This window comes from Ahaetulla prasina, chromosome 1 (assembly GCF_028640845.1).
Source record: "Ahaetulla prasina isolate Xishuangbanna chromosome 1, ASM2864084v1, whole genome shotgun sequence".
Taxonomy (NCBI): Eukaryota; Metazoa; Chordata; class Lepidosauria; order Squamata; family Colubridae; genus Ahaetulla; species Ahaetulla prasina.
This window is the reverse complement of record NC_080539.1, coordinates 342,950,092-342,967,558: the sequence shown is the minus strand read 5'-3', so window position 1 is coordinate 342,967,558 and position 17,467 is coordinate 342,950,092.

Here is a 17,467-nt window from a genome sequence, read left to right as displayed (position 1 = left end):
AGAATAGTGACAAGAGCAGTGCAGAGCTTGGGACTCAAGGGGCGATAAAAATTCCTGCACTCCCTTAAATCATTTGCATCTTTTCCTGGGATTGCAGCTGTAGGTTCAAGTCATGTCATCCTATCTGCAACTTCTTGTTTGGTGTAAGCACTATCTTTGTGCTCCTGTACACTCAAGCATTGTTTTGTATCTGAAACAGTTGTGCTGCAGAACCCTGATAGCAGCATCATTGAGTTTGGTTTTTTTCCCTGGAATTTTCCAACACTTACAGTGCTTTCGGGGTTGTGTCTGCAGATGGGACGGCAGATACAAAAGAAAAAAAGAGGAAAAATCTCCCTGGTGTTTTTTCTCATCTGCGCTCAAAATTCTTCAGAACAATGCTGCATCTAAAACTATCTGAGAAAAGAAAATGGCTGATAGAACAAGTCAAATATACTTACTGCAGTCGAAAACACTGCAGCAAGGAGAAAGCAAAATTGAAGTCATAAACCTGAACCAAAAGAAGTCAAGGATAGCAACCTGAACCCAAGCATACTGAGTACAGGCATCACTATCAAACATAAGACAGTGGGTTGAAGCCATCTGTGCAGATGCAATTTTGTATTGTACATCTGAGTAGTGCTTGAAAGAGCAATAAAGTCAAAAAACTCCATGCTTATTCATTCAAAGTCAGAAGTAAGTCTTGTTCTAGCCTTCTATCTCAGGGCTCCTCTTAAGTCCAGATTTGGAGTTGAAATCACACCTTTTCCTTATCATTTTAGAGAAGACCAAGTGAAGCACTGACTGGGCCTTCCCAAACTTCAGCAGCATCTGAGCCAAAGGATGAGCAAATGAAAAAATGGCTTACTGCATGGGTCATTAGCAAAGCAAGAGGAGGCTGAAAGAACCCAACTGTGGTAAGTTCAGGTAAGAAGGAGCCCCCTGTGAATAGAAAGGATGCTTATGGTTATAAATAAGATGCCCTAAGAAGGTGTAAATGAAAAACAGAAATGCTTGAGGCAGGGCTAGTTAGAATAGCCAGCATCTCTAATTGGAAGTGAGAGCATAGTTGCCAGCTAAGTCTGATCCTGAGCACTGTATAGAACACACTCTTACTTGGAAGTATAGAAGAATTGAAAGAGAGTAAGTCAAAAACACTCTGGTAACAGGAAGAAGGAAATTCAAACTCACTGGGCTTCACTCTTTCCACCCTCTTCCCTCCATCATATTTCCTGGGAAATCTGATGATTTCAATAGGCTTCAAAGCTGGGTTAATAAAGCCACTGAGAAAGTCAACATATGATTTGAGCCTGGGGCAAAGAGAATTGAGAATTCTCTGCAACACATCAAAGCAGGTAGGAAAGGAGCAGATTAGAGCACAAAAGAAGTCTGGAGAGATGTTTAAATTATTTCCATGTCCATCGTGATGGCAAATGCCTCTGCTTTTTCTAAAGCTCCTTTTATAGAATCAGAAGCTAGCCAACCTAGAAAAACCACTGTAGACCAGCAAGAATGGGACAGGCTAACCTGGAGAAGGGAGAATTGAGTAAGACATGAGAGCCTTCTTCAGATATATGAAAGGTTGTCTCACTAACTTGTTCTCTGCTTTTCCAGATGGGTCATATTAAATCAGATTAACTTGCTTATCCAATGACAGGAAGACAGATCTTGGTTGGCCATTAGGAGAACCATCTTCATAATGAAAATGGCTTAACAAAGGAAACAATTAGCTAGAGGGATAGTGAGCATTATTTATTTATTTATTTATTTTGTTGAGTACATATTAGATTATATATATATACGTATAAGCATGAATTGAATACATAAAGTGAATAGAATTAAAGGGAACATTAGGACAGAGATGGTAGGCATGCTGGTGCTCTTATGCACGCCCCTTACATTCTTAAAAATGGGGTGAGGTCAACGGTAGACAGTCTTAGGTTAAAATTTATCTTTGAATTTCCTCCAGTGACCTGGTCAAACCATGGTCTACCAGGTCTCTCTGTATTTGTTTTTCTAACAAGAAGAAACTAAGAAGAAAAAACATGTTGCTATGGAGTACAGAAGTAGGATGTCATAAAAGGGCATTGGATTTCCAGCACATCAAGAGCTGCTGGTCTAACACTAGAAACAATGGGGCAATTTTCCTTGGTATTTCTGTCTTGCCTAGCCCTCCCACCCCCCATGCCCAGTTGCTTTCTTCCTTTCTCTCATCCTCTCATCTGCTACTGTCTCATCCATATGAATTTAATCTGGAGACTTTAAACCTTAAGAAAACAATCCCGGGCCCCTGTCTTCACTTGAGTAGGTCACCACATAGCTCCTGTGTAACTTGAACTTCACTGCAAGATTAATAAGATTCTTTTTTGGAGGAACAACCTGATAAAAAGAGCTGCAGTGAGCAGGTGGGCTAATAGCAAAAAAGAAAAGACGCACAGATCAAATATAGCCTTTGAGCAGGGCTGCTTGGCTGTGTATCAGATATCTGCCAATTCCCTTAAAATCTTTCACTACACAGCAGTTGTCAGGCAGGGTGAAGGGTGAAGTCCCTGGTCTTAACGAGGCCAGGTGGGGTGACGCCTTTTAGAGAAGAAAGAAACCGGGGGCTCCCATGACCCCCAGCATGTGCACACATGTCACTTGCCTGTAGAATAAAGAGGTCCCTCCTGAGGGAGCAGACGGCACAGATGTAACTTTGTTTGGGAAGGAAGGGGATTTGAATGCCAGGAGCACACAGGAAATTCATTATCCATTCACAATGCGATCATCCAGCTGATTAAGCAGGCATGCTGCTTTTATTCATTCTCTCCTTTTGGCCAAAGATGAGCCTCTTCTCCTTTTTTTAATGTTGCAGAAGATGTGCTTTTTCATCTCTGTGTGCTCAGTAGAAACATTGACCTGTGGGATGGTCATAGCTTGCCTCCTCTATGAACAGACTCTTATGTTAGTCCCTACCCCCTCCAACTCCTGGTTACCAAAATCATCTGTTCATTCACATCATCCAAATGACAGGATTTGTCTCTTCATTCCTATGACAGTTTTTTGTCTTCTCCTAGATCCAGTTCTACCTTTCCAGTTGAGCTTTTGGTCAGCTATTACTGAGTCTAATGTAAAATTTTGTTTTGGTAGAGATCAACTAGTAACTATATGGACACACCTATGTACCTTTCTTAGCTACTGCAGAAGGGATGGGCACAGCTCCCCCCCCCCAAGAATGGAAGAGATATGCTTTTGCCCACAGAAGCAGAAGGGACAGAGCTTGTAAAGATGACCTCCAGAAGCCCCACCCAACTCACACAAAGGAGGAAGTTCTGCCTCCTGGCTGTTGCTCTGATATTTGCTGTCAGTGTTGGGGTGGAGTGGGGAAATTACAAGGTATGTCAAGTGAGACAATTATCCATGAGGCAGATAAATGAATATTATGGTTTCACAGTGCTACCTTCTGGGATATTCGATTGCCCTGCCTAGATGAATTCTCCAATCCATGCATTCCACAAGCATAATCTTATTTAGTTCCAAAATCAGTCTTGCCTCCCACTGAGGTTTAGTTCAGTCTAGGCCTTCACAAAGAAAACAATTGCTCTTTGCTAATTACCCTCCCTCACTTCCTTTCCCTTTCCTTATTCTGTTGTTTCCCCAAATCCACTTCATGCCAGGAATATATATTTTTGGTACATCTGAAATGCATCATAGACACTGGTGGCACCATATAAATCAACAAATGTATAAGACAGGTTGTTCAGGTCGCTATTTATGAAAGACCTACGTAGTTGGTGATTGCTTGAACTTTCTCAAATTTCACATTCTGAATTTTAGCATTTTTTTCTCTCATTCTAAGCTGAAAGTACTCCCCATTCTCCCTCAATGTTTCCACAGGATATGATCATAAAATCAGGATGGCATATTCAATGATGCAGTTGGAACTCCACCCATTTTTATGTATGTCACACATGCGACATACATACAAAAGGGGAAGTTTCAATTGCATCAGGGTGGCCAGCATTTTGTCTTTTTTGACCACAGTCTGATTCTGCCCCCTTCAGAAAACCTGCTTTAGTCATCCACCTTCAATTAATACATACTCTTGATAGTATAACCTTATTCCAGAGCTGCTGTCAAGACATTGATGGAATTACATCATTGTGTTTGACAGTTCTAGCAGTGGCAGGCATGGATATTTTCAAGTCATAATGAAGATGAGTTGTGTGGTGTTAGTTCTAGGTTGTTGTACTTGAATTCTGGAAAGCCACATTAAAATTGCTATTCATATGACAAGAGAACCAATGAAAGTTGTCTGTCATATTTGAAATCTTGTACAGAATCTATTCTTAAAGAGACCCCTATTTAATAAAAAAATAACTGAAATTCATAATCTCTATCTTATTTTTTTACCTTCAAATCCCTGTTCATTTTCCAAAAAGAACAATAGACACAAACACAAATTACCATAATAACATAGCATTCTACTGTAAAAAATTATGCTGACCCTATAGATATCTGCTTTATAATCATTTTCACATTAGGCAAGTTGGTTTTTTAAAATAAACAAATAAATGGATTAAGAGCACTTATGCATTATTTGTCCATTTTCTGTACTAGTGAAATATTATTTTACCTACACAAAGGCTTCTTTACAACAGCAATTCATTCAGATGCCAATCTGATAATTGATCCTGAATGATTGTTCACAACAGCAGCAAAAGTCAACACTGGCACCAAGAGTTTACATACCTCAAATTTACACAGCTGCTCCTTGAAGAAGATACAATAATCATGTTTTTATTATCAGTCTAAACTGTAGTGGTTTTTAACAAAGTCAAGGATGTTTGCTTTATTAGACATTTCAGTATAATCTTTTGAAAATATTTACCAAGCTATACAATAGGAATTGTTCCTTTTTGTGGTTCAAAATGTTATTGAAACATCCTTGGGCAACCTAAAAAATTTCCAAGAAGTTATCTGTCTATTGACTGTCTGTTTTCCTTCCTTCCTTCCTTCCTTCCTTCCTATTACATGCAAATATTTTTTGGCCAAATTAAAATGCAACATTTCCCATTAGTTAGATAGTTGCAGCAATGCAATTCACTATAGCATGTCACTAAAAAGATTATTCTTCTCAAGTTAATTTGTACAAAGCAGGAAATGGACTAAAACACAGGACGAATTTATTTGGGATAATGGATTGGCCTCGTCAAGACATTCAGTAGAATAAAACAGCGGTGGAAATAAAGGAGAGAAAACCCAGCAATGCCTTAGAGGAGTTTATTTCAAGCTAATGAGTATGGATCCTTCCCCAAACCGTGCATTATTTTTCTTCAGTCCCTGCTTTGGCTGATGTTATTCAAACACGTCTCTTTTCTATTTGCAAACAACAGAGGGCTGGAGTCTATAAGAAAGAAACTACTATCCTGATTCCCTGAGTTTTTATGGGCATGGGGGCACTTAGAATTGGCCTATCCAAGAAGGACTTCCCACTTTGTTTTCAAGACAGGAACCAGCTCTTTCTGTTCTGATACACATCCCTTTTCACACACTGACCTTGTCTCTCGTTGGAAAAGAAAACCTCTGGTTCACTGTTAGCATTGCTCAAAATCAGTCAATGTTCCATACTAGCATCTGGCAAGTGCCAGTGGGCTTGCCTGGCCTTGTTTATATCTTTATCATTTTAATTAAAGTCTGGATGGGGGTGGGGGGTGGGAGGGAATCCCAAGCTGTTAGTTTGAGATTCATGAGTTTGGTATTTGTTCTTGGCTCTGAAAAGAATGTTCTTACTTCTGCTTTCAGGTGAAGGGAGAGCGGAGAAATACCAACAATACAATAAGAGCTCACCTTCAGTTCATTCATTGGATTGTTGATATGGGCCAACACAGGAGGGGAATGCAGACTAGTTTCTTTAAGGGGATTTTTTTGGTTTACATATCTTAATACTTTGACATTTGAATGAATCTACTGTACATTAACACGACTCATTGAGGGTATGCTTGCCTTGTACATAAGGATTTTGAAGAGTGGTATACTTGCTTTCCAAAGCCTCTGGCCAAAAGGCACTTTATATACATGCACCCACATAAGGTTTCTTTAACATGGATACTTTAAACATTTTGTTTGCTAACCATGGCCTGAGCCATTCACTTCCATCAAACCTTCATTCTGTAGCTGCATTGTCACCTATTTTCCTTAGTTGCCTTAGCCTTGATAACTATACAGTAAGATAGGTAGAGTTTAGTTCTTATCATGAGGGAATAGTGAATCTTTTAAATTTGCCTAGTGTAGTCTTCATAAATGGGAGAGAAAGAACACAAGATTTTAAATATTCAGAAGAGGGACAATGAAAACTTTATCCACTCCTAGCAAAGCTGTGGCAAGATGCCTCTATGAAGTAAAAAAAGTAAGGATTTTAATATTTATTACTATTGAACTATTGCATTCATATACACAGCTTTGTCTGTGGACGACCCAAAAGGATGGAGGACAAAAGCTTATTCATGGCAACTTGCCATGATGCAGCACTAATGTAGGCCTTGTGAATATTTTAACAGTTAGCAGTGAAATTGCCTCCTGTACCAAATTCTATACAACTGCCACAATAGGTCAACAGCTGCTTATTTTTCAGCAAGCATCCATTGAATTTTGAATTTAGATTTGTTTGGTAACAAGACAATCTTGACTCAATAATTACCTAGAAAGCACAATTTCACCCACACAGTTTTTGCTTAGCACAAGGCCTTTGTTATTATGGGCCTTGTGCAAATTCAAGCCAGTTTATTAAACTGGGCAAAGGCCACTACTCAAATTCTTCCAAGCAGTGAGAGGATGGATTCAGTTTGTATAGAGACGCAGGCCTTCTACATCCCTTCTGTTTGCAGCCCTTGCCATCTCTTCTCTGCTAATCCTCTCCCCATTTTCCAAGAACATCAAAATAAACTAAATATGAGACAGTAGCCAGCAAAGAGCTTCCTTGTAGAAGGGAGAAAGCTTGTCAGAATTATTGCTCATGATTGTTTGAAAACAATCAGGATCAGGGGTGAAATACTCCAGGTTCGGACCGGATCACCCGAACCGGTAGCAATGGCGGCGGGTGGTTCAGAGGGTGGTTCAACCGGTAGCAAAAATCCCTGCTCCCCCCCACCACCACATGCCCAGCTATATTTGAAGGGCTGCCACAGAAAGGAGGGGGTCAAGCTATTCTTCAAAGCATCTGAAGGCCAGGCAAGGAATGATGGGTGGAAACTGAACAAGGAGAGATTCAACCTGGAAATAAGGAGAAATTTTCTGACAGTGAAAGCAATCAACCAATGGAACAGCTTGCCTTCAGAAGTTGTGGGAGCTTCATCACTGGAAGCTTTCAAGAAGAGATTGGACCGCTATCTGTCAGAAATGGAGTAGGGTCTCCTGCTTGGGCGGTGGGTTGGATTAAATGACCTATAAGGTCCCTTCCAACTCTGTTAATCTATTAAAATCTGTTACTGTAGCTCCCATTCAGCTCAGGGTGAATGTATATAACTGGATGGGGTATAGATGAAACTTTGGAAATTTGTTAGATTCTCAATTTGGGCCTCAGTGCCAAATCTGATTCCTAAACCGCTCATTTGCATATGCTTACATATTAAAAAAACACACACACAAACACAAATCCCAACACCCAACTCTGCATTTCTTTACTTTGTAGCTGCACTTAACTGTTCCCTCTGAAAACAATCTCTCCTGTTCTAAGAAGATAATACTTGGGATATTTTTGGTTTAAGAGATAGAATAAAAATAATAAAGAAGACAACGCAATGTTTTTATAGTTAAGGGCCAGAGCAGAGCTCTTCCAAATGCCAATTCAAAACATTTTTCGCCCACTAGCAACGCTCAACTTCTTACTTCTGACCTGTTCACCTTAAATATTCATGAATATTACATAGCACAGCATCTCAGTCAGTGGATGAGTTGAAAGGATTTTCCCCAAAAGCTATAAAACTGAATGAGAGACTTTTGCCTCAGAAGGCAGGCACAGAAGTGTTGAAGCTTCATGTCCCTGCTCTTGCAACCATGATCGACACTTCATTGCTGTTGCAATCCCTGCATTATTTTTCTGTTCAGCAGTATTACTGATAAGGCAGCCTTATTGCCATGTTGAACTTATTCCACCTCGGCTCTGGTCAGGGAATGAAATGGTGAGAGGGGGTCATCAGTTATTTGTTTGTTTGTTTGTTTGTTTGTTTATCCTATTTAGAAACTGCCTGTCTCCCTTGCTGAGGGACCCTTCCTCTTACATGGCAAATCTCAGATTGGCCTGCAGAATAGGATGGTAGCAGACTAATAAACTGATTGTTGTCCATGACACAGTGTCACTTTTTGATGAGATGAGGGACTATACAAATTTGATAAATAAATAACACGTGATTGCCAGTCTGATTCTTATCCTTCAGTTTACTCAGAAGGAGGCATGCACCAACATATTCCACTCTTCCCCTGCAGTTGGTGGAATTTCAAAACCAACCCCCCCCCCAAAAAACACCACCTCCGCAGCAGTTCTATTTCCCAGATTGAACCTCACATCAGTAGGAAGTGTTTTGTCAGTTGCAGAATACTAACAGTGGTGCGTGCCCAGAATGAGCCTGGCACCAGATTGCCCTGCATACTTTGTGCACTGCTTAAACTTGCTCGCTGGTGACTTCTTGCAAAATTGCTGGAATCCTGACAGTGCAAAGTGATTTTAAAAGGCAGCCCAGAGGAAGAGGGACCAGTTTGTTTAGGAAAAGCCTGTTCAAGATTACATTCTCCCCTGTTTCTACGCAGCTTAACCCAACTTCTGTACTGGTTTACCATTGGATTCTCCAGAAAAAAAGATTTATAGTGTTCTTCTATAATCCTTAAATCATCCCAGGGAGCAGTCCAGTATTTTATCTTATGAGGATAAGGTGTCATCACCACCCACTTCTTTGGAACATCAGTCAGGATGTTCTTTGGAACATCAGTCAGGATGTTTATCAGTCACCGAACTTTTTTTTCTTCAAATACACAATCCTCTACTACATTTTTGAGCATCTGGGACTATGGCACTCAAGAAAGATATTTTTTATGTCCAACATTCCTGATTTAAAAGATTTATTTTAAATGTAGGGTATTCTTCTTTTTCATGAGGGAAATACTAGATTACCAGATCTGGTCGGCAAAATTCAGATGGCAATAGAAAAATATAACAAATTCGCCTTTTCCTGGCATCCAGTTTTTGCCAGATTTTTGCAACCGTTTTGAGACTGAAGCTCTGAAATGGGATGAAGTTTAGAAATGAAAGGTTGGCACCCAGGTGCCCAAGGCAAGGCATTTAGGAGGCAGCGCTTGGCAGACAAAGAGCCGCTGTGCTTAGCAAATAAGGAGGGGCTGCTTAGGAACTGGAGCCAAATAAAAGGCTGGAAACTGAAGCCAATAAATGAGGGCATCCCCCAGGGCAGGGGAAGGGTGTACCACGCCAGGAGTGGAACTTCAGTGCTGAAGAGAAAAATCGAGAATAAGAGGGTGGGGGGGGAACCAAATATTTAGCTTCTGATCTTGACCGAAGCATTATTCCTTGAGGGGGAAAAAAGGAAGGCTGAAATCCCAAACATTTTCTTTTTTTTCCTGTTCCAATGCTATCTTGCACCCTCTTGAGAGAAATGAGTGTTTAATATCTGTGAATGGCATTTTTTTGGCAAGGCATACTAAGCATTTAGTGGCCATCTTTTCTTTTTCAAAAGCCACCGAGGAAGGTTGGATATGATGTCTTTTTTTCATTTTAGCTTCCTGTTGAAAGCCGATTTTACTGAAACTTGGTATTTGAAACCTTTGCCTCTTGTTTGCAGAACACTTATGCTCCAAACATGAAGCTACATGTTGATTTCATAAATCACTTAAAGAACAAGGTGAACTTTTTGAATGAAAAGGAGAATATTTTCAAAGTTATACCTTTTTACATAAAAACACATGCATGCACATGTGTGTATGGAAGGAGTCTAAAAGAAAAGACATCATACAATTACTGCTTCATTCTCACTGTCCATAGGAAATTATTGAAAGTTTTTAGAAATAATCTCCATACTTATTGTCAAACTGAAAATTAACCACTCATACAAACTATTGCAAAACAAGAATTATTTCTCCACACAGTAAACTCCATCAACTTCTTAGAGATCATCTCAAAAAAACTAAGGTTAATGGAGATTTACAAGCTGATATCTTGAACTGATCTACAAATTAACAAGCACACTGTGATTCACAAAATGTCTCTAGCATATTAATACTACATTTTTGTTTTTATTTAGTGGCTTTATAGTTCCCCTTTCCTCCAGGACATAAACATAAATTTTGCATTAAGATGTCTCTTCTTTTATTCTCAAAACAGCAACCTGGTGAGATAGGTTGGGATCAGTGGTGGGTTTCAAATTTTTTTACTACCAGTTCTGTGGGTGTGGCTTGGTGGGAGTGGCATGGCTTGGTGGGCATGGCTTGGGGGCATGGCAGGGAAAAGATATTGTAAAATCTCCATTCCTACCCCACTCCAGGGGAAGGATACTGCAAAATCCCCATTTCCTCCTGATCAGCTGGGACTCGGGAGGCAGAGAATAGATGGGGGTGGGGCCAGTCAGAATTTTTATTACCGGTTGTCTGAACTACTCAAAATTTCTGCTACCAGTTCTCCAGAACTGGTCAGAACCTGCTGAAATCAACCAAGTGATTGCCCCAAAATCAGGTCTAGAAATCAAATGGTGTTGAAGAGAATCATGTTTATCATTCTGAGTTGAAAAACCAGTACATTGATGTAAAAATAAAAGATAAAAGCGCAAATGTGCAGCTGCCAATGACTGCCTTGGATTTTTGTGGTCAGGAACCAAGAATGAAATTTGCTACTTAAAGTTGTATAGAATTGGTATTAGATATGCACAACTTGAAATACCAATGCTTCATGAAGCCCCTCAAAAGCTCTGAGTACGGTCCCAAGTCCTTTCCAAATACTGATATTTAATTTTAGTTTTTATTGTGATAGAAAGAGGAAATTATTAAATATATGAAGTGTATCCATATTTTCAATATTTAAATAGACATTTAAAATATGTCAAATCAGCCCCCAGCATCCTTTTGGAAAAGCCTTTGGGTTTTGGCACCAAGGCCTTGTTGCTGACTCCAGCAGCAGCAGCAGCATTCAGTCTTAACAAGAGGTGAGTAAGTGAGTTCTAGGGAAGCTCCGATAACATTAAAATCCTTTTCTCTGGGACAAAAAACATGTGGTAGTGGAGTAGTGGTAGGTATCAGGGGTTGTTATCTTTTAAAATAGCATGGCTAGGTGGCTCAAGCCTGGCTAGGTGGCTCAGTAGCTAAGACACTGAGCTTGTCGATCAGAAACGTCGGCAATTTGGCAGTTCTCCTGCATGAGCAGGGCATTGGACTAGATGACCTCCAAGGTCCCTTCCAACTCTGTTACTGTTTCATCAATATCATTTTATGACACATTTCCAAATTGTAAACATCTTGTCTGGATAGTTTAACTTACCCAACAACCATTATATTAATGAAACAGTTTTCTGCCCTTTTGAGATTTTAAACACAAAGCATCCATTCTAAGAGAAGTCAGAAAGTCAAGCTAAGAATCATCACCACACAGTTAAAGCTTTTTTAAAAACAAGTGGGAGGGGCTTCAATCTTTTGGCCTCCGTTTTTATTCTTTTGAGCCCCCTCAAGGAGCTTAACAAAACGCTTGGATGAAATCAGTACAATTTTAAAGAAATCTAAACCTTTTTGAAATCCTAGCCTTATTAATGTATGATTCAGCCTCTTTCACTTTGTATCTTTGTCTTGTTACAGTTTCCAGCCACCAAATGATTGATCGTCCTGTTTTATTGCTTAGACTAATTATTCTGCAGGTTGCAGAGGCTGAATTCTCATGGTGGCAACGCCATTATTTTCAGTTGATTTGCAAACTGAAAATGGAGAAAATGGGGTTCATTAAAGGTAAATGTAAAGGTTCCCCTCGCACATATGTGCTAGTTGTTCAGACTCTAGAGGGCGGTGCTCATCTCTGTTTCAAAGCCAAAGAACTTTGCTGTCCGAGTGTCCATGTGGCCGGCATGACTAAACGCCAAAGGTGCACGGAACACTGTTACCTTCCCACCAAAGTGGACCCTATTTTCATATTTGCATTTTTTTCTAATAAATAATTTTTATTTTCATTTTCCAACATCATATTTATGTACAAACTATTATCCATCATTAATCATTAAATTTTTATTTATTACTGATTCAGGCCTGCCCGATTGCCACTTCCTTTCTTCACAACCTCCCTCTCTACCCTCTACTACTTTCCCATCCATCCTCATCTCCTTCACTTTACTACTTCCTCTCCTCCTTCTCCACTCCTCCCTTCTTCCACCCTATCTAACCTTCTTATTCCCCTCCTCCTTCTCTACTCATTCCTACCTACTTTCTTCCCTCCTTCTACTCCTCTCTCCTTTTCTTCCTGAAATGGCAGTCGAGCATCCCCAATATCATTTAAAAAATTTTAATTTCATATCTTCAAAAATTACTGTACATTAATAATCAATCCATGTATCATTTCCCCCCTTCCCCCCCCTCCTCCCCCTTCCCCCCCCAGACTTCCCAGAGCAAATACCGGGTATTATGACCAACAATCACAAACTAACGTATACAAAATATACATAACCTCCCACCTTTAAAAATTTAAAACTTTAGATCCCCTCACAATAAAAATAAAAAGATAGGAAAGAATAATAAAAAAAGAAGAGAAGCAATACCAACTTCACATATTACTTCTTCTTACAGTCCATTTTTAAAATTAATCCATCTTCTCAAATTCAATTTTTTTCCCACTTGTATATTCCTTCAAATTTCATAAGTCCATTTCTCAAATTACTGTCCATCTTCTCGAACTCAAATTTGCATTTTTTACGTGCTTTTGAACTGCTAGGTTGGCAGAAGCTGGGACAAGTAACAGGAGCTCACCCCATTACACGGCACTAGGGATTCAAACCGCTGAGCTGCTGATCTTTCGATCGACAAGCTCAGTGTCTTAGCCACTGATCTACCATGTCCCTTTTTGGGGTTCATTACATAAGTAATAATAGTAATTCTTAGAAAAAACTTGATAGACAGATAAAAATGCCAAATCCAAACTAAACTTTTTGTTGATTATGCAACCCAGCCAATAATCATAATCTGGGATTAACATGTTAGAATCACAAGAAAAACATTCTGAATGCAAACATATAATTCTCATTCTAAGCCGGCATAATAAAACACTACTTTCATAAGGCAATAAAGCTTGTTGACCTATGGCAGGGGTCTGCAAACTCGGCTCTTTTAAAGACTTGTGGACTTCAACTCCTAGCTTTGCTGGCTGAGGAACTCTGGGAGTTGAAGTCCACAAGTCTTAAAAGAGCCAGGTTTGCAGACCCCTGACCTATGGGAACCTGCTTTTTATTTTCGCATTTATTCATTTGTGTAAGATAAAAGTGTACAGGATAACTTTGATTTCTCCCACTCACAGATACACAATGAACACTTGATATATTCACAAGAACAAGGAACTGGCATCCAGGAATTGCTGCTAAGTTCAGCAGAACTTTTCAGTCTTTGAAGAAAAGGTGAAGAACTCATTTGCAACTGGTTAGATAGTTCCAGTAACACGGAAGTCCTTATCTCAAAAAGAAGAAAGGTATGATTGTTGAGTGGTGGCAGGGATCCCTCTTCACTTGTTATCTTTTAAAATGACGCATTTCCAAGTTGTAAACATCTTGTCTGGATAACTTATTTGACAAGCGCTTATCTTCACACAGACCATTCAAAAGAAGGCAGAAAGACTTCCTTGGTGACAGCATTCAAACAGTTCTCACTTCTTCCTTCTCTTGCCACATTCTCCTCCGTGACTCTCTCCCTCCATCCCAGGTTTTCAGGGAAACAGAAATAAAGGAGAGTCCATTTCAAAAACCAAAGTTAACATACTGGGGGATCCACTACATCAGGCAACAGCATCTAGAATGGCTTCCAACTCAGAAGCAAATCAACCCCCTCCCCCAAATAATACAGTATTATAAAATCATGAATGATCCTATGTGTTCCCTGGAACTCATTTTTCTAGCCAGATTATTTCTTAAATGGAGACCAGCATGGTGGTGAAGAGGCTCGCTTCCCATTTGGAAGGTTGAGAGTTCAATCCTAGGCAGCAACAGTTGCTTCTTTCTCTGGGTGCAAAGAGAAAATATCTGCTGCAAACTGCATAGGCATCAGGAAGGGCATCCAGCTAGGGAAAACTCAGCTCCATTCAGTCACTCCAACTCTATCCCAAATCAAGGGATTACAGGATCATAAAAAGAAAACAAAATATTTCTTAAATGGAATAAAGTTTCCTATGAAATGGTTTCGCTTTATCATGCAACAGATCCAGTCTCTGGTAAGTTGCTTCATGATCAAAGCATGCAGTAATGTGCAAGTCCAAAAACTGAGGCAGGAATTCCTGAATGCTTGAAACTAACCTGATGGCTTTAGTTTTAAACCACTTCCTTCCGACATTTGTGTAGCTATGGGTAATGGAAGAGGTTTTTGGCTCTTGTAGCTACCAAAGGTTAAAGATCTCTTTTCATGTATACACAGTTTGGGCTGATAACCAACGAAAGGCTGAACCTTACTCCTGGATTTTGTCCAGTTTTCACATGTAATTACCCGTCTTACTGATTCTGTGCCCCTTTGCTAGAAGACAGCTGTGCAGACATGCTGATAATAGTTGTGTCAGCTTTTTAATTCATTTTCCTAGATGTGCCTCTAATTATAGTTTGCCAAGTCAGAAATCAGCAAGTGGCATTTTTTTATGCTGTCAAAAATCAGTGCTATCATTTACTGTTCCCCCCCACACACTTCCCCTTCCTATCCGCCCCCCTCTCCCCATCACTCAGGTAGCAATAATAAAACAACACTTCTCTTCATTTTTAAAAAACTTTGGGAGATTTACACTTCTTCCCAAATCCATCTGGAAACAACATTCTGTGTTTGCAGCGGCAGTACCCTCCAGATGACTACAATACATCTTGTCATACCTGCCACCTCCTCTGCTAATTGTGGCCAAATAGTTTTTTTTCTGTCTAAAACAGTTGTATGTTTTTCCATAAGCACTGCAGTATGGATCAGAAAAAGAAGCTATGCTAGGCTTTGCATATTAATTATCTAAGATCCACAAGCAAACAGTCTTGAGTTTCTTGCTTTTAATCATTGACTTTCACAAATTCTTCATTGATTTATTAGAAAATGTTGCCTTTTCCCAAAGCATCTTAATGACTCTAAAAACCAGAGGCATATAGGTAAAAATGCATTAATTCTTTCTAGACCAGTGGATCAATAAGATGGCATGGAAAAATGTTTTATTAATGGGAATTTATTCCCTATTTCTTCCTGGAGAACACTTTTTTCATTTACTGGATCTGGACTGAAAACTGAATTATACATAGTCCTCAACTTACATTTCATTCATTTTGTGACCATGCAAAGTTACAAAGGCATTTGATTTTGTAATTTGAGCACTTAACAAGCAGCATATATCTATGCAGTGTCCCAATGTCATGTGACTGAAACTTTTCCAGCCAATTTCTGACAAGAAAAGTCAAAGTGACATTAAGAGTCACTTAATGACTGCCTGATTCTCTTAAAGACTGCAGATTGGCTTAACTGAGGCAAAAAAAGGTAGTTAAAAAGGGGGTGTAAAATTTGAAGTCAACCCAACTGGATGTTCTTGTAAAGTGAAGGTCTTTTGTTTCAATACTGGCACCATCTGTACAGACTTCCTTTCAGCTTAAACTCTGTACGTCATCTTCTCCATATCTACTTATGGGAGTCACTTTCCTCAAGTGACTAAAGGAATGTTTTTTGACCTGGAGGTCTCATCATCTGGCATACAAACTCATCTACAGTAAGCATTACAGTCATGTCTGCATCATTTTCTTGGCAACTGTACCAGTGTAGTCTGCCACTGCCCTCTTCTGAGCTTAATGTTGGCTTAATATCCAATATTTTGTGTCTTGCTTTATAATTTTAACTCTGTAGCAATCATTATTTCCATTTTACATACAAGGAAATATCCCTGAAGTTACCACTACCTTATCAGTTCTTTGGAATGATAAAATTAGCTTAAAACGTATCTGATCATTATGGAAGTAGAAGGAAAATCTTGTTTAATCTCATCAAGTCCCTATGATGTGAGATGCCTGATGTTGTCCAAGAAATAATATATTAGCTTTGAGCATGTCCTTATCAGAATGGTAAGTATAATTTTTAAAAAACCTTCCATCAGCTCTGTGACTTTTTTGCATATGCATTTAATCCAAGAGAATCTTTCCTTGAAACTTTCCTGGAAGCTAAAAATAAAAGTTGTATTTTATATCTGAGAATTAAATGTCTCCAAATAAAAATATATCTTATTCTTCATTTCACAAATGGCAAACAAGAAGGGTTTGTATAGGTTTAAGGAACTAGATGGGTTCACCTCAGGGGTGAAATCCAGCAGTTTCTGACAGGTTCTGGAGAACAGTAGCGGAAATTTTGACCAGATCAGAGAACCAGCAAATACCACATCTGGCTGTCCCCAGAGTGGGGTGGGAATGGAAATTTTGCAGTATCCTTCCCCTGGAGTGGGGTGGGAATGGAGATTTTGCAGTATCCTTCCCCTGGAGTAGGGTGGGAATGGAGATTTTGTGGTATCCTTCCCCCACCAAGCTCGCCAAGTCAAGCCACGCCTACCAAGCCATGTCCACCAAGCCACACCCATCAAGCCACACCATGCCCACCAAGTCATGCCCACAGAACCAGTAGTAAAAAAATATGGATTTCACCACTGGTTCACCTGGAAAAGAAGAAATGGGTGGGGCAGTGAGAGAGATGATAGCATTGCTCAAGACCTGTTATGCTGCTTTGCTGTGGAGAGGGCAGAATATTTCTGGGTAGAATGAATAAGGTATCCTGGCAATGTACATTAAGACTATATATTCCCAGTAGGTTCATTCCATGTGTAAAGAGCTGCCCAGCTGGAGCAAGCAGACATGTATATTGGACAGCAGTAATAACGCAATGTGATGGTGGTATCGTAGATTTAGTCACAATGGCAAACACATCATTTCATAAAGCGCAGAGAAGGCAATGGGTGTTGAGATTAGAATGGATACAAGTTTAAATTATGACATTTAGCCAGATCTTTAGATTGAATCTGTCATTTTTCTCCACCTATCCAGGCCTTCCCAAGGACCTGGAATAGGCAGCTGTTGTTGTTTGATGCTGTTAGAGGAGTGACTGTAGGATGGAAGCTGTTCCAAGTATATATTTAAAACCAGGTTGATCTGGAAGAAACAGGAAGAAAAATTAATGAGATCTGGACGAATAACAATCCACACAAAAGTACATTGCCCCAAATACAGATATAGGAGCCCATTATGTTGAGTTGGGTGAATGAGGAGGCAAGAGACAAGTCGGCAGT